The following is a 22876-nucleotide window of genomic DNA, read 5'->3' on the forward strand; positions in this document are numbered from 1 at the left end:
GGGACGCGAAATATATTTTCTCTAGAAGTTGGCATGTTTGTTTTCCTAATCAGAAAGAAGAAGGCTTCGGTGTAATGAAAAGAAAAGAGGCGGCTTGATACTAAATGCACCGGTACGAGTTTGAAATACCCAGGGGATATATTTTTGTCTGATTATTTTAGGGGTGTTTTCTGTGGTCGAATGGACTTTTGTTGGAGCGAACCCAGCGCGCAATATTATTATAGCTCATTTTCAACGGTTAATCGATGCCATTAGTGCATCCAAATCTTCGGTTTTCTTTTTATGTCCACATGAGTTTCAGTTCTCTGAAAGCGAAAGAGGCAGCAGCCTTCTTTGTTGGAAACTTCGCAGAGACAGAGAGCCCGTGTACGAACATAATTGCACTTACCGGCCTCATTGTTCCAATGCTCGATACGTTTACTATATTTCCTGGAAATAAAAAGAGAATAATAACAAAAAGCTATTTATTTACATCAAGGGAAAGCGAATAAATATTTACGCCGCTAAAAGCAGCAAGCAATTTAATTTTCTATTCCTGCATGAACACTAGAATTAGTCGCCGTAATCGTTTTAGTTTTTAAACATCAGCTGTAACGACTAAGCAAACTTTTGTTTGTATACCTTTGGTTGCACTCTTCAAAACACTGCCTTAGTACAGGAAACACTTGATAAGCGATGTATATTTACCTAGTTTTTCAGGTTAGGAGTAACAACATTACCTTCATAGGAACCTGTCGGGCAATTTAACGACAAACAGTGCCACCGTATAATGCAGGAGTTTACACTCACGGCTCTAATGCGCTCCCTGTAAAATGTTTGCTCAGTTTGAGTTCCTGTCTTAACTTACGACGCCATTACCTTGACAAGGTTTCCCGTATTCAACAAATCATCCGTGAAACACATTCGATGCTATACAGCCCCTCTCATATGGGCCCATTTGGTGAATTGTTTCTCAGAAAACTTGCTTAGTCTTGGGGATTGATAACAATGCAAAATAGCTTTCGCTGTTTGTCAAGCACCCTATGACTCACGTGATGCCAAATGTAGTATTCAGTATCTATGTACCAATGCTAGATATTGGTTCTATCGAGCAGTTTCAGCATGCAAGTGTAACGAGCTGGTCGAGCGTCGAACTTTTTATCCCCATCTCTTCATTTGAGAGATTAGTTTGAAGACAGCTTGTAATTACCTCAGTTTTAACTTAAGTCAAGCGAAACTTCTAAATATCATATACGGTTCTCAAATTGAAGTCAGGGTGGATAAGAAGAGCCCAGTACGAAGAATATACCACACCTACAGGCCACACCAGCAGGCGAAATCTCGTCCATGGCGATCATTGGGCTAAGCCAGGGATTAATGTTTCCCTTCGGTGCAGGCAAGACCCTCAGAAAGTGGTTTGGGCACCAGACCCCCATAATTTATATATATAGTAGCTATCCTGGCGACCTAAGGACAGGATAACACAGGGGGGTCACGGCACTGCTTGAGCCAGGAGACGTGGACAATTTCCTGGCCGCGACGGCGCTGGTCGGAAGACGTTTCGATTGGCTCGATGAGGTAGTTGACCGCGGATGTTTGTTTCAATACCCGATAATGACCGTGGTACTTGGAAAGCAGCTTGCAGGAAAGGCCTGAAGGAGTAAACGGCACCCACAACCAGACCAGTGAGCCAGGAGCAAAGCACGTAGCCGTAGTGCATGAATCGTGGTCAAGCTTTTGGCGCCACTGGTCCTGGGATGTGAAAGAATGAGCGAGCTGGCTACATTCTTCGGTGTAAGCAGCCGCTCTAGAAACAGTCGTCCACTCCGAAGCCTCTGACCGTTAAGGTAAAATCGTGTCTATAGTGCATTAAAGTTCGTGTCCGTAAAGGAGAAAGAAAGGGGAGAACCCAGTGGTGCTTTGCGTGGCGGTATAGCAAGCGTAGGTGACGAAAGGCAGAATGCGATCCCAATTAGAGTGGTCAGATGAAACATACTGGGCCATCATGTCGCCAAGGGTGCGGTTGAAACGTTCTGTCATCCCATTTGTTTGAAGATTATATGCTGTGGTAATGCGGCGAATGATTTGACACTCCTTTAGCAATTCTAAAAGGACGTTGGAGAGGAGAACGCGTCTGCGGTCGCTCAGTAATTCTCGAGGTGCTCCATGGCGCAAAATCAGGTTTTGAAGGATGAAACTGAGGACACTTTTTGCTATGGCAGATGCTAGGGCTGAGGTTTCAGCGTACCGCGTGAGGTGGTCGATAGCAACAATAACCCAGCGGTTGCATCTTAGAGTGTTGGCAAGCGGACCATATAGGTCAATGCCGACGCGGTCGAACGCGCGCGCGGGGCATGGTAAAGGTTGCAAGAGGCCGGTGACATGTTGAGGTGGCGTCTTGCGTCGTTGGCATATGCGGCATGACCGCACATACTGGCGAACGAAACGGTACATACCACGCCTGTAGTACCGAAGCTGGAGGCGAGAGTATGTCATTAATACACCAGCGTGGCCGCATAGTGGGTCGTCGTGGAAAGTGGCGCTGATGTCGGAGCGGAGATGTCGGGGTATAACAAGCTACCACTTGCGGCCGCTCAAATTATAGTTGCGGCTGTACAGCAGGAGATCCCGAATGATGAAGTGCGCGAATTGACGACGGAGCCTCCGAGAGATCGGCGCCGGCGACTGGCTAGACAGGAAGTCAATAAGCGAAGAGATCCATGGGTATTTAAGCTGCTATGATGGCATGTCGGAAATGTTGAGAGCGAAGGCACCGCAGGTGGAAATAGACGAGGGGACAGGACCAGAGGGCAGGGGTGACCGGGATAGAGCGTCTGCGTCTGAATGCTTTCGGCCTGAGCGATAAACAACGCCTATGTCGTACTCTTGTAGGCGCAATGCCCAACGGGCGAGCCGACCAGTTGGATCTTCTAGTGAAGATAACCAGCATAGGGCATGATGGTCGGTCATGATGTAAAATGGATGCCCGTACACATGAGGACGAAATTTTCCGATAGCCCAAATGATGACCCGGCATTTCGTCTCAGTAACCGAGTAATTCACCTCAGTTTTGGGAAGGGTGCGGCTGGCATACGCCTCGACGTACTCTTCGAAGCCATCCTTGCATTGTGCAAGAACAGCGCCGAGCCCGACACCACTAGCGTCCGTATGGATCTCAATTGGAGCAGAGACATCCAAGTGTCGCAGTACTGGAGGCGAGGTGAGAACGCGTCGCAGTTCTTGGAATGCGTCGTCGCACGCCGGGGACCAGGCTAATAAGTCAGACCTGCAGGTGAGAAGCTGCGTTGAGGGGGCCATGATAGAGGCAAAGTTACGGATGAACCGTCGGAAATATGAGCACAGGCCGATGAAGCTGCGAAGCTTTTCATGGTGGTTGGTTTAGGGAACTCGGATAGGGCGCTAAGTTTCGTCCGGTCCGGGAGGATACCGTCTTTTGAAACTACATGGCCGATAATAGTAAGTGTGCGAGCGCCGACGTGGCATTTCTTCAAGTTGAGTTGCAGTCCTGCAGTGGAGAGGCACGCAAGTACTTTCTCGAGGTGTACTTGCTCGAGGTGGCTGAGGTGCGACACAAAGTCGGTGGAAAAAAACCGCAATCTCTTCTAAGTACCAGAGGCACGTTTTCCTCTTCAGCCCTCGAAGAATAGCGTCCATCATTCGCTAGAAAGTGGCAGGCGCATTGCAGAGGCTGAACGGCATGACAGTAAATTAATATAGCCCATCAGGTTTTACGAAGGCTGTCTTTTGGCGATCGGCCTCTGCCATTGGCACTTGCAACTACCCGGAGCGCAGATCCAGTGAGGAAAAGAATTCCGCTCCCTGCAGACAGCCCAAGGCATCGTCGATGCGCGGCAGAGGATAGACATATTTGCGCGTTATTCGGTTAAGGCGGCGATAGTCTACGCAGAATGGAGCCATGTCTTTTTTTAACGAGGACAACCGGAGGTGCAAATACAACGGGTATGTTCGCCTAGCAGCACTAGTTTTGTGTTGTAGCGGTAGGCTGAAACAGGCCGGCGCTATATCGAAACAGGGAAGGCAGCACTTCTCGTCGTTTTCTTCTCTTTCACCAGCACCATGCCTGCTGCCCAGTGCCTTCAGTACAATATATATATATATATATATATATATATATATATATATATATATATATATGTTGTGACGGTAAAGAACAGTAAGACTGTGAAAGACGCAATTAACTTTTATTGGGCGAACCTGTGCCCATAAAACCGGTCTACGCTTAAAGCATAATGATGGCGGCAAACAGTAGGTGATCGCCGAAAAACTCTGATCAGCGGGTCAAGTGTATCGGCTTTTATACATAAGTTATCGTTCGTTCCAGAGGAATCGCTGGTGCCCGCGTGTGTTCTAGAAAGTTCTACACCATTGGCATTGCGCAATCACGCAATCTGATTACACAAGGTTCGGTGACAACGGACAGCGCATAGAACAATCGATAACATTCCAGAAACTTTAGATACATGCAGGCGCGTCCTACACTGGGCGATAAAATTTCCGTGCCTAACAGAAAAAGATATACAAGTCCACGTGTCAGGGCCAGCCTCTCAGAACGCATCATCCCGATGCTACAAACCTAAGAGGAGATGCCCAAGGGCTTTTCGACGGCTGGATGATGTCGTCGTGCAGCATTTCGTCGACTTGTTGCTTAACAGCTTCAAGTTCTCGCGTGTTTGTTACGGGGATGTTAGGAGTATAGAAGATTGTATTTACAATATATAGATAAAATTAGTCAGATTAGATAACATGGCTGACCACCAACAACACGCAGCAGCCAGGTCCCGCGATCTTCTTCCTTCTTTCATCCTTCCGTAACAGGACCCCAGTTTCGTGAAGCACCGCCTCTGCGCATGGTAGGCGAAGAATTGCGCGCGAAGTATGGCTTCAGACGCGAAACATGGACGACGACAACAGCCGTCGGACTTGAGGACGCATCAAACGGCAGCGGCGCAATCTCGTAATTTACCTCGTTAACTTGACGTAGGACTTCATAAGGCCCTGTGTAGCGAGAGAGAAGATTATGGGAGAGGCCAACCCGACTACATGGTGACCAAAGGAGCACCTAAGCACCTGGCGCGAAGTTAACATCGCAATGGCACTAGTTGTAACGCTCTTTTTGTATGTATATGCTACGAGGCTAATAAACGAGATCCGGCGACTTCACGTGCCATGTGAGCGCGATCGATGACGTCACAAGGGTGCTCAGTTGCAACTTGTAGCGCAGAAGGTGGGACGGTGTGCAATAGCAATGTGGGTTTACGAACATATATATATATATATATATATATATATATATATATGTGTGTGTGTGTGTGTGTGTGTGTGTGTGTGTGGGTGTGTGTGTGTGTGTGCGCGCGTGCACAAGAAGAAGGGAAACCGAGGGAGGTGCTCGAATCTTGTTAATCATGGCCGTAAAAAGGCAGCAGAGAATGAAGCCAGGAAAAGCATAGATAAAATCAGCAGGTTGTTGTTGAAATTGAAATCTATAAAGAAATAGCATTGAATTTGGACGAAATGATAACATGCTGCCGGTGGGATTCGAACCTAAACCTCCGAATTACGCGAGCGTTCCACTACCAAATGTGCTACGGCAGGGTTTATCAATTTATGTATATTATGTTAAGCGCAGGATCAATAGACTGGGGCAGTAAAGGAGGCAAATAAAAGTATAAGCACGTAGAAAAAACAACAATATAATTTTGACCGAAAGGCGAAGCAATAATTGCGATAGCCAAATTTATAAACAGCTATAGGAAGTAAGGTTAGAGCCTTTATGGTCGTATATACGGTCGTATAAACACGGCGGCCTTCGCTCCCATCCCTCTCTTTGCTCCGGAAAGTGATCTGTCGTTTGGATGGCGCGTGCTTTCTCTGACTCCTATGTGCTTGCAATATGGCGCTGAGGACTGAATCGACTACCGGTGTCCATCGTTAAGGTTGGTAACAAAGAAAATGGCGTCACCTTTACATGTAACGACCTTTCCGCAAGGAAACTGCCAAAAAATGGCAATTCTTCAAACTCTGGAGAAGGCTAAGCTTTTGGTCGAAAGGAATAGTTATATTACAGAGGAATAAAATTTTGAAAGGACATCAAGGCATACGTACGGTGAAGACCGCGGAATGGCCTTTCTTGTAATATTAGGTTTGATGTGTGTGGAATTAGGGCCTTACTTCATGGCCAAGTGTGATTCTAGTTGACAGTAGGTTTCGTTACCACTCCCACAAGCCGCAGAAATCGTGTTTGGGACGTTCACATATTGGTGACTACATTGGCGCTAAAGAAAGTCAACTTCAAGCTTTGTATTGGAGCCAACTTTCTCTGGAATTAAAATATTCTTTATTGGTGCTCTGCTGTTAACATATTATTCTGAGTGTACTTCAGGCATTTACTTAATGTGCCAATTCAAGCAAGCACATAGAAAACATTGACATTTCAGAAACTTTTTTTTTCAGAATAACTTGGGAGGTAACGGATTAAAAAGATGTGTTGAAAAAAAAAATGTATGTGCGACACAAAGCATTAGTTACGTTGTTTCATTTAAAACCCCAGGCGCTACAATATGTTTTATCGCTTCAAACCTACTTGCTCACAGAAGTGGGCAAAATGCATGCGATTTTGCTCCAACACATCACTCAGTGAAGAATTGAACGAATGACAATTAACTGATGACCAAAAGAAACAAAGGTCAACCTTCACTAATTCCCGAGCAGGTACCTTCGCGCTCAGGTGGCTCATGAAACACTATGCTGTGCCAAGAATCTTACTCGAACGAGTGTGATGACGGTCATGAGCAGTGCCTCTGGGAAATGCATGCAGCAGTAGAACAGTACCTGCTTGCCTGTTCTTGCACATATCCCATGAAAATATCATTCGCGATTAAATGATTAATCGAAAATGTGAGAAACTGGATATTACGAATTGCCCTGCACAAGGCGATACTCTTCATAAAATCACGTCCTGCGCTTATCGATTGGGTGCCGCAGTACTATAATTAACCTGCGGAGAGGGCATCCGAGCCCCTCCTGACTTTATGCACTGGGCCACGCTCTTAGAGGAATAGTAAGGAACATTTGGCGTTGCTCGACGCCTTCACATCTAGGATGTATTTGATGGGCTGAGTTTATTCAGAAATTTTGCAACATATGCATTATCTTTGCCTGTACAATGTGCTTGAGAAGATGACCAAATAAAACTGCGCAGAAGGCATCGACGCCCATTGTCAATATAAGCGAACAGGCGAACGCTTCGAGGAAGCTATTCACTGCATTAAAGGAATGATGTGCATGAAATCGTATACTTGTTGCGGTGTGCATATATAGGTAGCCTTTGTTTTAAGCATGAAATGCATTCAGTTCCGGTTATGGGCAATCTTCAATTGACCTTGAGCTAAAAGCCAGAGCCGTTATCCGGGCACTCAAACGAGAATATCCTGGCTATATATAGGTGCGAGAACAAAACGAGATCAACTAGACAACCCGTCAAAACTTAACAAAATGCGGTCTCTGGCCCCCAAACCCTTCTACAGGACCTGATTACATACGCTAGTTGCTTCCCAAAGAAGCTACAAAAATTATTGCTTCCGAGTTCTTCCTAATGTTTGTTCGCAATATCACTCAAGGTGTGCCTTCTAGTACGCTGAAATTTAATTTGGAATTTCAAATAGCAACGTTCAAAAGGCAGATACAAGGCAGCATTGTCGTGTTTTGGCACTGAACCAAGGTTGCCTTTGCTCTTTTGAACGCGAGCGGTCCGTGAGTTCCGCGGCGCAGATATTGCGTCGCCTCAAGTGTTCGAGCCACGCTGCGTGGCGCCTCCTTCGGGTGATCTTATTTTTCTAGCTGGGCAGCGCGCTGTATTCCCGGCGTCTTTTGCTGCCTGCTGTGCCGCCTTTCGCCGCTTTTCTTCTTCTAGCACGGCAGCGTCATTGTGGACAAGTGTACAGCACGGCGTCGTGTGGTGTGGTCTACAGGGGTGTCCCGCTGTGAACACGAGGTACACCCGTTTTAAGATGTTGGCTAGTATTATCTCGAACCAATCTGCCTTGCCGGTTGCTATTTTATGCTTACATCTACTCTCGATTACAGGGCAGTCGGCAATTTTTTTCACCGCGTATTTCCGGGAGAACACAGGCCTTAACCAGAAAATCCGTAGCGTTAGTGCAGGTGGAAAGCGCGTGCGCGTCAATGAGCTATGACATTAATGGCATTAACCGATGAACGTGCCAAAAAAAAAATGGTTTGCGCGAATGAACGTCCCCATTGTATCGGCACCTTCCTATCGGCAGTGAAAGCCTGACCAGAACCTATTTGCAATTCCGCAAAAGCGGACGAAAGAGCCGAAAGAGGCTAGTCGGAATGCCAGGTCACAATGATTGACTTGTTCCGAGCTGCACTCAAAAAGCATTGCTTGTTTCAATCACAATTTATGCAGTCTTGTTTCATCTAATCATGAGTATGTTTTCTTTTTAACAAGGTCAAGAGACGTTGAATGTTGCATTGAAATCCGATTGATTAGATATCAGCAGACATCATACACTGAGACAAATACGTAACTATTAGAAAAAAGCGCGACAGCGTTTAGTACGTACTGTTTATCATGACGTGCACATCAAAGTGCGAGCAGTCGTCGGGGCTGACAAGACGGACAAGGTAAAGACGTTTGGATCAATATAATGTCGTTGGAAGTTTGGCTTGTCCGTCTACTCGGTCGTCCGTGTATTCCATTCGCGCTTTAATCTACTTGCTATTATAATTCACACCTAGTCTACTGACAAATCTTTCTTATTATGAAACACAATACTCAGTAGAGGACAGTTAAAGCAACGTCACACATGAAGTCGCAGGAAAACTTGTTTGAATAAGTGAACGTGTTAAGTGTAACTAGCTGGGAGGCATTTTGTTTTCAGCGTAGAAGGCATATAGGAACACGATAAGCACAGAGAGCGAGCGCTCAGGCGAACAGCACATGACGCAGCTTGTATAGTGTCTTCATTCTCGTGCGCCTATGGTCATTTTGCGCTGCAAGAAAAAAATAGCCACGCATATGCTACGAAAGCCGCTACGACTAAGGCGCACCGAAAGGCAGTACTTTGCTTCTAAGAGCGCAGCTGCTTCAACTTGCGCTTTTTTTAATGATTTTGTGTTGGTGACTCCGGTATGACGGCGTAACCGTCATGACAGACGTGTTTACGAGAATACAAGTGTGCCATATGATATATTTGCCTTAACATTATGACATGCGCAAGACAATGATTATGTACACCAGCAACAGCCAAGCATATTAGCAGCTGTTGAGTCATCACAAATGTGGCATTGTGCACAGTTCTAATCCACAATTTTGGGGTAACAGGCATCACATCTAAACCGAATAAAGTCAGTAGTATGACGCTGATAACAAGCACAAAGTTATGCTGTTTAGGCTAGCGCCATTTACTTAACTTTAGATGAGTGAAATATCATTTTATGAGACCAGCTTGTGATACCAAAAAAGTAGGAACATCACCACCTTGCACAAACCGAACGACACATCATTTTTATTGTGTGAGTTTTACAAAGCTTGATAATTTTATCCTTCTAAAAGCACAAAAATAATGTCCATTCCTGCATCTGGGGAAATATAATTCAGTAACGCCAAAGTAAGAAAAACCAGACAGACCTTTCGTCTCTTTGAGGTAGGGCAATACTTCTTGCGTTATGTGGAACACGGAGCGAAGGTTTGTGTTAAGTTCGGCATCGAATTCGTCGAGCGGAATTTTTCCTATCCAAGTGATTGTCGCTGACCCAGCACAGTTGACCTAAAGGAAATCAGAAAAGCAGGGATAATGCTCTAAAACCATTCTGGTTGTTCTATCTCAGGGGCGTGCTGAAACAGAGAGTGGTGATTAGATAAATAAGTCACTAGTGCGGCAGGGAGAAATAAATATAATCAATTGCTTTTGTTATGGAGCTGAGCGGAATGCTATAATACGGCACATTGCCTGGCCGTGTTGCTTGATAGAAGCCAAATCGCCAATTCTTTGGCCTTTCAATGTGAAGTTTGCAGAGCAATGACGGTTTTTAGAACGCAATTGCTCGTGTAAAACAGGTAAATAAGCTGACATTCGTGGTACCGACTCGCGCATTTTATTCTGAAGAAGAAAAAGGTTGTCGCTACTTCGGTTAATAGAATATTACCTTCCCGAGCTCTGCATGCTACTTTCAGCAAACAAATTTTTCTATGCGTTTCTCACCATCAGTAATATCATGAAAATTTATGTTTCCTAGCCTCGGACGACGGCCGAGGAAGCCCCAATCTCAACAAGAGAAATGAAACTTAGCAGTCGTCACCACCATCAACCGATTTATGTTCACTGCAGGACGAAGGCTAATTACACCTGTCTTGTGCTGCTTGTTATATTTCACGCCTCAACATTAACTAATTTCACCCCACCAACTAATTGTACGCCGTCCTGGGCTGCGCTTCATTACCTCACGCATTGCAAGGCCTGCCCAGCTGTATTTCTTGATCCTAATGCTCACTGGAGCCCGTTTGCTCTCCATACACCCATTTGCATTCTAATCCGCTCCGCTCTTTCCTGTCCCTTAACGATACCCCTAACAGTTACGTTACGTTCCTCTTCGCGCAGTCCTTAGATTCTTCCCAACCTTTTTGGTAAACCTAGGAATTAGTGTCCCACATGTTTGTACGGGTATACCATAATCACTCTACACTTTTGTTTTCAAGGATGGCGTTAAGCTGTACGTCATAACTTTGTAATGCCTGCCGTAGGGTCTCCAACCAGTTTTTATTAATCTCTAAATGTCCTTCTTATCAGGGTCAGCTGCGAGTATTTGCTTTACATAAATGTACTCTTGCTCAAATTATGGAGTTTCGCTGCCAAGTATAAATGATCGTTCTCTTGCGAGGCAATTGAAAGTTACCTTTATCAACTGCATATTAGTCTTCAACCCTGCTCATGCACTTTGTCGGTTAAGGTCCTTAATCATTTGTTGCACCTAATCTCCTGAGTTGTAGAACAGGAGAATATCATGTGCAAACCATAGGTAGCTGATTTATTTGCCATTAATTCTTCCTCCTAACCCTGCCCAGTCTAATAGCTTGACTGCTTGCAGTGAATAGCATAGCATTGTGCCTCCTTGCCTGACGCATTTTCTGATATGTATCTGCTTGCTTTATTTTTGGAGAATTAAGGTTACTGTGGCGTCTTTATGGATATTTTCTACAATATTCGCGTGTGCTTTCTACAACGTTCACTACACAATACCTCCATTGCTGTTGTTATCTCTACTGGCTTATAGTGACTTATGGGAAGTCTTATAGAGAGCATGTTCCTATGGGTGGGCAGCGCAGTCCGGAGGAAGGACGAGAGGAAATACACAATACGAACGCAGTATTGCGCTCGTATTGTGTACTTTCTCTTGTCCTTCGTCCGGGTTGCGCTGCCCACCCATAGGAACATGTTCAATCACCATCTCGCCCAGCTTGCCGTGTTAAATCTTATAGAGAGGTAAATTGTACTCCGCAAATTAAAAATGGCAAAGATCTGGCTCATTGCACAATGCCGTTTCCCGAAACCAGCTTGTTTTCTCCCTTTACTGAAGTCAAGCGTTGTCCTGATTCTATTAGAAATTACCGTGGTGAATATAGTGTACAATAACGAAAGCAAAGCTAAATGTCTTCTAATTCATCAAATATTTAACCCTTCATTCTTCGGAATTATGGCAATGTTGGCAGTCTTTTAACTATCAGGTACACTTGAAATCGCGAGGCCTGCATATAAAGAGATGCAACATTTTCAAGTATAATATTTCTTCCATCTTTGAATAAATCTACTATTATTACTTATTGTTACGCGTTATTCCCGCGCACTGAAGCACGCATCCTGCCAAGCATCAAAGAATGCCCAAGAAATAGGTTGAAGACGATTATCAGATTAGCGCTCGTGTTGTTGTTCTGCCGTCTTGCCTGCAGCCGTCTCTCTCTGTATATAATTTGTAAATACAATTTCCTATCCCTTTTGGCTACTCTCATCCACGTAATATTTTTGGTGGAGGTGCGCGGTGTCCCCACGTTACAACGGAGCTCCGCAGTGGCCGACGCTTGGGTTTCTCCACGATGACGGCAGGGGGATAGGCGTCCACCGACGTGACTTCAAGCACAACGGTCGCCCAGGCTCAGCTAAAAGACCCAGGCACATTCTGTGGGACTGACAATACCGACATCGAGGACTGGCTGCCCCTGTACGAGCGTGCAAGTAATAATAATCACTGGGATGAGAAAATCATGTTGGCAAACATATTATTTTACCTCAAAGGACCAGCCAACGTATGTTTTGACAATAACGAAAACGAAATTCGGAGCTGGGATGTATGCCAGCGAGCGAGCGAGCGAAGCAACTTTATCAGGAATGCCTGCAAAACGATCAGCCTTCCCCTGTAAGGCAGTCGTCAACGTGACGCGGCCATGACGTCTTCCCGGCGTGTGGCGCCTCTACTCCGGCCGTGGCCGCACTACTCCCTTAGGTACACCGCGCCTGCCAATCTTTTGAGGTGGCAGCCTCCATCCGGTTTTGCTCGGTTGTTGCCTTTCGAGGGCCGCCGAGATCTGCTGGACGGCCTGGGCTTGGACATCGTGATCGTAGCACCTCGTTGCGGCCTCGAGCCGCGGCGGGATCGTTGCCTGCGTTGCAACTTCGTGCGAGTTCTTGGCACAGTCCCAAAGAATGTGAGCTGCAGTGGACCTTTCCTTTTGGCACACACAACACAGCTCACTAACATCAACACTCGGACACACGTGCCTCATCAGCACGGGGGCGAATAACGACGCCATCTGAAGTTGTCGGTATAACACCACTTCCTTACGGGTCAAACCAGTATGAGGTGGCGGCATATTCCTTCTCTCTAGTCTGTACCACTTGACAATTTTGTTGTAGGAGGTCATTCAGTCCTTGGTTTCCCACCACCACGACGGGTCGACCGCAGTAGCAGCGGCACGGTTGGGTAGTCCTCGCGGCGCCGCGTTCGCCGTCTCGTGGTTGGCGTTGCCATGATCCGAAGCATCCCTGCCCATGTGCGCCGTAAACCTCTTTCTCACTACACACCGACTTTCACTCGCGAGATCGACCGCACGCAACACACGCGCGGCTTCACCACACACCCTTGTTCTGGCGTAATTTCTCACTGCCGTCCTAGAATCCCAGAGCAGAGTCGTGCCCTCGGGGTCGGCGATGGCCAGGGCAATGGCCACCTCCTCGGCTCGATGCGCCCCTCGAGTCCCCACACTTGCAAGAAAAAGTATGCAAGAAAAAGATGCGTCCTTGTTTGGAAAGCCAGCAGGTAAAAAGGCAGCAGCAAAGAAGGAGCAGGCATCCTGTGCGCAGACAGCCACAGAGTCATACCTGACTTATATACGAGATGTGCTTGTCCTTTGCCGCAAAGCCGACGACGGTATGACGGAGTCTGGAAAAGTGGGGCACGTATTAAGGGGCCTAGCAGATGTTGCCTTCAATGTGCTAATCTGCAAAGACTGCGACACCGTCGATGCCATCATCGAAAAGTACAAGCGCTTTGTGACCTCCAAAAGTCAACGCATTGCCCATCATTTCGCTCGACTTCTGAACACGGCAGCAACGTGGTCGTGCGAAGACGTAACTGAGCCGCCAGCGCCGCTCACCGTAGAACACGTGAAGGTCATCATCCGTGAACTTGACGCTGTATCTGCTGCTTCTACGTGCAGCCGTACCTGTTACCATAGCTTTCAGATGGTGCCACTAGTCCAAGCTGTCGTTCATCAGGAGCTCTCCAATGCTGGCCTGGACTCTGTGTGCGCCGCAGTTCCTTAGCAGCCGAGCGACCGCCGTCCCTCACATTCGCGTGCCCAAGTTCATAGGCCGCTGTTCCCTACTCGCAATCCAGCCGAGTGGCCAACTGTGATGACCATCCCATTTGTTCCAACTGCCATCATATTGGCCACGTGACCCGTCATTGTAACAGCCGGTGGTATTGGTATCAGGCGCCCTATGGATACAAGCGCCGCCCCGACATGGATCATGGCCGATTTCAGCCCTACCACAAGCCTCCTCAAACCACAGGCGGCTATGTTCCCTCCATTCCGTATCGTCGTTCACCATCCCCACGGGGTCACTAGTCCCGTTGGCTGTTGTCTCGAAGCCAGTAATCTCGCTCGCCCCAATCACCTCGCCCTTTGTCGCCGATTGAACGACTCCCTCGGGAAAACTAGACGATGCAGCTCCCAGAGTTGACGCTGCATCGATGACTCGCCAGCGAAATCCTCCGACCACACTGTAGACCAGAAGGAACCTGATAGACGTTAAACTGGATGACACAAATGCTGTTACTCTAGTGGATATTGGGGCTCACATATCAGTGATGAATTCGGAGCTTCGTCGCCACCATAAGAAGGACCCAACACCACCCTCAGTACCGTTCATTCGTGTCGCAGATGGCGGAACGTTTCCAGTGCTAGGGATGTGCTCCGCTCGAATAAGTGTTGCTGACCGACCCACAAGCGTACTACTTGCTGTGCTTGAGAAATGCTCCAATGAACTCATCCTCGGTATGGATTTTCTGTCTGCCCATTCTGTCCTTATTGACTGTGGAACCGGCTTGCTTCAGCTTGACCTATCGCGCTACCATGGCGACCTACTGCAGGCCAAGCGCGTTTGGGCTCAGTGAGTTACCTACGTCTACCTCCTCAAGCCGTTATAGATGTGAACTTGCGGTCTTTTTCTCCCACTCTCGATGGCGATTACCTCTTGAACACGATCGTTGACGTCGCATTCGCCAAAAACGTCACTCTTCCTCATACCCTTATTAGAATAACGGATAATCGAACTTTTCTACCCATATTGAACTTTAGCTGGTGCACGCAACATATCCTACGCGGCATGACTCTAGCCCACATCTCTCCTAACGATGAGTGTGCCGTTTCTGCACTCGTCACAGACACTTCTTGATCCTCTGCTCCTTCCCCTTCCTCGCACAATCTCGTCGACGGTGATATTGAGAAGATGGTAGCGTCTGACGTCCTTCCTGCTCAGGCAGCCGATTTGCAGTGCATATTGAAGTCCTACCCGACATCTTTAGCTTTAATGACCGTCCTTTGGGGCAGACATCTGTGGTCGCTCATAAGATCCATACTGGGGACGCCAGCCCAATCAGACGACGTCTTTATCCCTCGTCCGATGCCGAGCAAGAAGTGATACAACGTGAAGTCGACAAGATGCTTACCAAGGACGTCATTGAACCTTCATGCAGTCCATGGGCATCACCGGTCGTCCTAGTCAATAAGAAAGATGGCAGCTGGCACTTCTGCGTAACTATCACCACTTAAACCAATTAATGCGAAAGGATGTCTACCCTCTGCCGCGAATCGATGACGCTCTCAACATCTACACGGCTCTGCCTACTTCTCTTCTATCAACCTGAGGTCAGGATACTGACAGATATCCGTCGATGACCGAAACTCTGAAAAGATCGGATTTGTTACGCCCGATGGACTTTACCTGTATAAGGAATTGCCATTTGGACTGTGTAATGCCCCAGCCACATTTGAAAAGATGATGGACTCCCTCCTTCGTAGATACAAATAGTCAACATGCCTCCGTTACCTTGACGATGTCATCATCTTCTCACCGACATATGAAAGCTACCTTAGCCGCTTGTCGGCAGTTCTTGAAGTTTTCGTCAAGCAGGCCTTCAGCTCAACTCTGCCAAATGCCGTTTTGTCCGCCGCAAAATAACTGTGCTTGGCCACCTTGTGAGTGCTGAAGGCGTGCAACCTGACCCAGAAAAAATTCGCGTTCTCAAAAACTTTTCAATGCCACATTCTACTAAAGATGTACCGAGCTTTGTTGGCTTGTGCTCCTATTTTCGACGTTTTGTCAAGAACATTGCCGACATTGCCCGTCCACTCACGCAACTCTTGAAGAAGGAAAGTCATTTTTGGGGGGGTCCTAAACAGGCCACTGCCTTTCGCACGCTCACGAGTTTACTTACCTCCCCACCCATATTGGCCCATTTTGACCCCTCAGTCCCCACTGAACTTCGCACCGACGACAGTGGACATGGCATCGGCGCTGTTCTCGCCCAGCAGTAACAAGGACGAGACCGCGTAATAGCCTGTGCCAGTCGCCCTCATTCCTCTTCAGAGTGCAAATTTTCGATCACCGAGCGCGAGTGTCTCGCACTAGTCTGGACTGTCGGCAAGCTTCGACCATACTTGTACGGCCGGACGTCTTCGGTGATCACAGACAAACATGCGCTTTGCTGGTTGCCTTCCCTCAAAGATCCCACTGTAGGACTTGGTCGCTGGGCACTGAAACTGCAAGAATACAGCTTTGACGTCACCTACAAGTCTGGCAGAGTGCACCTAGATGCGGACTGCCTATCCCGTCATTGCGTGGATTCTCCTGACTTTGTCAGCACACGATTCGGACGCCTGTGTCTTCGCGATATCCGATTTAACCGACATACGCAGCGAACAGCTCCGCTAGGCCACTTTGCGGTCAATTATCCACCGTCTACGCTCTCATCACTCTGCCCCGTCCATACAATTATTCGTGCTTCGTGACGGAATCTTATACAGACGCAACACCAGCTCCGATGGCCCAGTGCTTCTACTGGTTGTTCCCTAAACACTCCCTTCCACAGTTCTCGAACAGTTTCACGACGCCCGAGCCGCTGGACATCTCGGAGCAACACGCACGTACGATCGCGTTCGGCGCCGGTTCTTCTGACCTGGCCTCCACCATTCTGTGCGCCGATACATTGCTGTTTCTGAGTCCTGCCAGCGCCACAAACATCCATTCTTGTCTCCAGGTGGTCCTCTTCAGCCCATAGACATTCCCGGTGCCCCGTTCTACCACGTCGGCCTTGATCTCATTGGGCCATTCCCAACATCTCTGGCTAGGGAGAAGGTGATTGCCGTAGCTACGGACTACGCGACACGATACGCTATCGCGTGGGCACTACCGACAAGCTGTGCCACTGATGTTGCGGAACTTCTGCTTTACAACGTTGTTCTTCACCACGGCGCTGCTCGACAGCTGCTGACCGACCATGGTCGCTCATTTCTATACCAAGTCGTCGAAGACATTCTTCGTTCGTGTTCCATACGTCATAAGTTAACCACTGCCTGCCATCCGCAAACCAATGAGCTTACCGAGCGCCTCAACCACATACTGACCACAATCCTCTCCATGTACGTTTTCCAGACCAGCACGATTGGAACAGCACCTTGCTTATGTGACTTTTGCCTACAACTCGTCAAGCCATGGCACCGCTGGCTTTTCCCCCTTTTATCTCTTGTTTGGGCGCAATGCCACATTGCCCTTCGAGACTCTTTTACCATCACCTGTGCACCCTGTTACAGACCACGCCCGCGATGCAGCTTCTCGGGCTGCAACGGCTGGCCAGGTTCGTCTTTATGCCTCCCAGCTGTCCCAGAAGGCCCACTATGATGGCCATGACAGAGCCGGTAATTACTCTTCGGGCTCTTTGGTACTGCTCTAGACGCCTTGCCGCCACGTTGGCTTGTCGTCCAAGCTTCTTTCCCGCTACTCCGGGCCTTACTAGGTCCTACGCCAGATCACTGACGTCACGTACGAGATCGCTCCATTGGACAGTCGATCGTCTGTCGCGTCCTCCACTGATATCGTTTGTGTCTACTGGCTTCAGCCTTATGTTGCCGGACACGATCCTACTTATTTTTAAGCGCCGAGACGGCGCTCTCGCCGGCAGGGGTTCTATGTTACGCGCTATTCCCGCACACGGAAGCACGCATCCTGCCCCTCATGAAAGAATGCCCCAGAAATAGGTTGAAGACAACGATCACACTAGCGCTCGTGTTGTTGTGCTATCTTGCCTGCAGCCGTCTAAGTCTGTATATATCTTGTATACAATTTCCTATTCCTTTTCGCTACTCTCATCCCCGTGGCAATATTTTCTTCCGCTTTCCTTCGATGCCTGTTTTGCAAAACTCTTCTGATCTCATTACTAGTTAAAGGTTCCTGCAGAAATAATGTTCCCATCAATTTTGGAAATCGACAACATTGTTTCTTCTCATAGAAATTTAAATAATTGGAAGGATGAAACTTTGCTCTGTTTTTCTACGTAATCGCTACCTTTTCCTACGCATTTCTGTAGACGGTGCTCCAATTTCTGTATCCCAATGTCGTAGAAGTCCGCCGCCAAGCTGTCGAGGAAGCGTTTAACCTGTTCTTTGACTTCATCTTGGCTCCGGAAGCGTTGGCCACTCAAGTGTTCCTTTAACTTGGGGAACAAGTGATAATCACGGGACGCCATCGCGAACAATCGTAGCAGTATGAGGTGGAAGCGCTCCAACGACGTGGTCGAACATGGTCAACTGAGAACTCAGGCGGTGGCGACGGAACAAAGATTCCTGGCAGTGAACCAAATTCCGGACGACCAGAACTCCGTGAACTTGAGAGCGGAGCCCTCGGGCTCACGGGTTGGTGGCGCTGACGACAGCACCCTGACGGCAGCACTTCATCGGGGGCGAGTCCGAGGCCATGAGTTACTGGATAGAAGGCGGACTGTAAAGAAAGCGGCGCTCGAGCTCCTTGGGGTGGTGGGCCCAACGAAGCGGGTGGGGTACCCGGAGCTGAGAGCGATGACGCGAAGTCCGGTGCCACCAATTGGTGGGTGAAGTAAAACCAGACAGACGTTGGTGCGTGGTGTCCACGAACTATATTTTATGCGACACTTTTGAAGAAACTGGCGAGCACAGTCAAGGCATATCTCCTTGTGGTCTGATGTCAATAACCGCGGTACCCATCGAGCACAACACTTGTGATACCCCAATTTTTCAGTCAAAGCTCTTTCCGCTGTACCGTAAGAACTCTCAGGTATCTAAACAGCAAGTTCACGGATGGTGATACTCCTGTTTCGAAGTGCTTCGCGATGGACCATCTCGATAATCGCCTCCCAAATTGATGGTCTTCCACTCCGTTCTTCATCGTGGACTTCCTTTCGACCGGCACTACACTCCCTGCACCCCTTTCGGACGTGTTGAACGTACATGCACTTGCCGCCATACACCTCTGTATGCTGTATGCAATCTTATACTGAAGGCAGTTTCCTACTGTGGACACTAAACATGATGGTGCCACACACACGGATAATTCACGGGTAGAGACCCTTTGACGTGTGAAAATCGGGTTACTGAACGAATCTCTCACTTGGCGGGATCAAAAATGGGAACCTCCATATTAATATTGGACGGTTGCTGAGCCAAGAATGAGCGGCGCAGCGAAGCGCAGCCGAGGGGACTCGAGAGTGGGGGAACAGCCGCGGGCAGCAGTGTTGCCCGATTTCGCCTCGCACCTTCCCGTGTAGATGGAGCTCTTTGGGAACCTTATTTCTGGATCAACCGTTACATATCGAGGTTCTATATCCTGCTCGTCATGACTTTCAATGAAGGTTCCGTGTTTACTCTGGCTACAGTACAACTCAGTATAGAAGTCGTCTGCTGCCTTTACTGTTTGAGCGAAAGTGCTGATGAATTTCGCGTGCTTACCTTTCACTGCCAAGTTTCCGTCTCACTAATGTTATGGGAGCCTTTTCTTCTAAAGCTTCCTTAATAATTCCCACGTGATAATTTCGGCTATCACACACTGTTTTCCTGTTTATCAGTATTGACATATGGTTTCTTGAGTTGCAGGCTTCCATGCGTTTCCGTTCCCTAATTAGGTCGTTTGTTGCTTGGGAGAATTTACTTGTAGTTTCATTGGTGCCTTACCTCCCACACCCATTGCAGCATTTAAAATCTGCACAAGCACGGTCTTCATTTTCGCTACGTTATCATTACGTTTTTATTCTAATGCCGTATGTTTATTTTCGAGCACTACTCTGAATTTACCTACTTTTACATAGAGTGCTTCTATATTGGCCTCCTTCTTCTCGACCTGTTTTCGTTTTTCTCCTTAATTTAAAACAATAATTCACCTCACTAACCTATGGTTTCGGCCCTTACGCTACTTAACACTTTTACATCGTGCACTATGCCTGTGCCAGCGCAGAACGTGAAATATAGTCAATTTCTTGTCGCCCCGTAAGCGCTTTTTCAGGTCCCCTTCCTGTTATTGCACTTTCGTCAGAAGGTATTAGTCATTTGGAGTCCATTTATTATCGCAAATTGTACCCACGCACCTTCTATAATATGGAAGGAATCGATGCTGCCGTTGCCAATTACCTGCTCTTCAGCCTGTTTCTTTCCCCACTTTGGCATTGAACTTATTCATAGCTTCAAAATTCTCAGTTTGAACGTTTTTCATTGGCGACTCAGTGTCCTTGAGAACAGTTCTATGTTTTCATTATCATAGCTAGACGTTAGAGCACATATTTCTCCTGTGCAATGGGGAAATGTGGAACCTTGTGAAATGCATATTACTACCGCCGCTACACGCATTAAGCGCACAGCGATCAATGGTCGTAAAAACTTTCACAACCCGATATCAAACGCTAAATACAGTTTTTCTTTGTTCACTCAGATTTACTGTTACCTGTTCTAATAAGGTGCATTGTCACGGTATTACATACCTCCTTACTGCAAACTAAGAACTTCGTAAGATTTCGGCTGCGAGGCCACCTACTACAGTACTGTTCCTGAAAAGCAAAGGAAAGGCGAGCCGCCATTCATTTTTACGGATGAAACAGAACTCACCACAATATCAATTCTCCCGAAGCGCTCTGCTGTATGTTTAATAATGGCAGAAATGGCTTCCGCATTCCGAATGTCACACGTGGTCAGGAGTACCTGAAGAAGACATATGTTTCCAGTCACTGCATTGTGTCACTTTGTTAAATTATTCTAGCCTGCCCACATTCAAAGTACCATTTTGCAGCATGATACACGAAGTACGTGAAAAACAGTTACTAATATTAGCTCGTGCGCCAAGGTGCTCGTATATGGTTCGTTTGTTGATCAGGCTCCGGTGCATGCAAAGGCGAGCACGATCTCCTAATTTGTATTTACTGATACAAAACCAGCAATCTTTGATTTTAATCCTAGAATAAAGATACCAGTTCTTCAAAAAGAGGGGAAGTTCTTCGATTGTCGAGAAAGTGCTTACAGAAGTGAAAACAACAAATGTAAAATTTTAAAGTGTTAAACCGTCATCAGCAATGTAGACAACATGTACAGATGACTCCTTGCAAAACAAGTGATTAAAGAAGCTGCAATACCAAGGAAAAGGAATAATGAGATACAAGTATATGCTGAATAGGTATGATTAAATCCCAGCTTACGGTATACTGTATGCCATAATGCGCTACCTCACGGATAAAGAAGGACACTCACTACAGTCCAGCTTGATGAACCAGTGTATTGGCTCGTTTCTTAAAACAAAGAAGCAAACACACAATGACCCACACAAAACGAAACATGCCTATGTCCTCTACCCACGGTTTACTTTGCCAAATGATTCTTACCCCAGCACAGATAGGCTAGGTCTTCCTTCCGTCGGTGACACCCACCACGACATCAACACATCATATCTCTCAATATGCGACTGTGAATTTCTCTCTTAAGCACGCTTCTGACTACATTACAGATGGCTAGGTCGTTCTGAGATTTCTGTGTTGGAGACGAAGAAGAGAGTACATACGTGAGCGCACGGCTATGAAGGCTGGGACAGTAATGCTCTCCATATTTCAAAGCATTAGCACTAGGCGCCAGTAATATCAACAGACAGACCTTTCCAACATCGTTCCGTCATTCCGAAAGCTGGAATGTACGTAAGCACATTTAACACCATAACATCGCGTGGCTCAGGTTACCATTTCTGTTCCAAAATAGTGGTTCCAAAGGCAGGCAGTGGTAATTCGAAGGCTGGCTCTTTCTCTGTGTGTATTCAGATAGAAGTATGGTTAAACTAGAAATTTGGAAATTTCTGAAGCGGGCAAAGAAAACCGATTTACGCCTTGCCCTTCTTCGAAATAAGCACCTAATTTCCCTGGGATATCGCCAGTAGTATGGCTCGGAAAACTGCAGCATGGGAATACTGCGCGAAACCATCAAAGAAGACAATATTGGGCGTAATATCACGAAACAGTGTGTAGACTCATGTGCTCTAAACACGATGAATTCCTGCAAATTTAGTAGGTTAGCAGTAGTAGGTTCCTACACCTAATTTAGCAGAAGGGTGTACGTGGCAAGATGAGCGGCGGATGGCGGAATCAGCGTTGCATGCTTCTAGAACGGGCTAGCGCGTGCCGTGCTTGCGCCGCGAGCAGGCGCCATGCGGCGTCAGTGGGCACTACAGGTCCCCCTACCCAGATAAAACGGCGCTAAAGCAAGTCAGTGAAACCAAGTGTCAAAAGGGTCCGTGGATAGCCCAAATAGTGCGATTCCATTGAAAGTGAAGTGGACTAGCAAATCCAAAATCCCGCCGCAAGTCCTTCCGCCATATTAGGCTGCTGGTGCCACTGCAGATGAACGGCACACAGATCGCGCGCACGAAAAGTGTGAAGGCAGACGCCTCTGCAGCCGTTCACGCAGACCATGCGAAACAAACGGAGACCGGGCGCTGTCAGTGGTGGACAGGACAAGCCGCAAGCTCGATCGTAACGCCATCGCAGATGATGCATCAGCCCTGGTGGACGCAGCATCCTCACGCGCTTGTTCGGTCTTGCCCGATTCGCGGTCGACGTCCTAACCTGCTGACTTCTACGTGTGACCTCGCTCACGTCACGACACGAGGGTCAGGCACGCACTGGTCGTAGCCTGGGCGCTACGGTCATCGGCCTTGGAGGCAAGTGGCGCTCGAGACGGCAAGGAAAGCGTCGTTGGACACCGTTCGATGACGGCACCGGCGCT

The 22876-nt window shown here is 47.5% G+C and overlaps 1 long non-coding RNA gene across 1 annotated transcript; it reads right to left on the reverse strand.

Annotated features, from left to right (window-relative positions):
* Positions 1 to 388: 388 nt before the first annotated feature.
* On the reverse strand, positions 389 to 20809 carry LOC140216480 (uncharacterized). Its single transcript, XR_011893166.1, has 3 exons — positions 20723 to 20809; positions 9674 to 9812; positions 389 to 429 (listed from the first exon to the last, which is right to left on the reverse strand). It is a non-coding gene; the product is annotated as an uncharacterized lncRNA (long non-coding RNA).
* Between the last annotated feature and the right edge of the window lie 2067 nt (positions 20810 to 22876).

Source organism: Dermacentor andersoni, chromosome 3 (genome assembly GCF_023375885.2).
Source record: "Dermacentor andersoni chromosome 3, qqDerAnde1_hic_scaffold, whole genome shotgun sequence".
NCBI lineage: Eukaryota > Metazoa > Arthropoda > Arachnida > Ixodida > Ixodidae > Dermacentor > Dermacentor andersoni.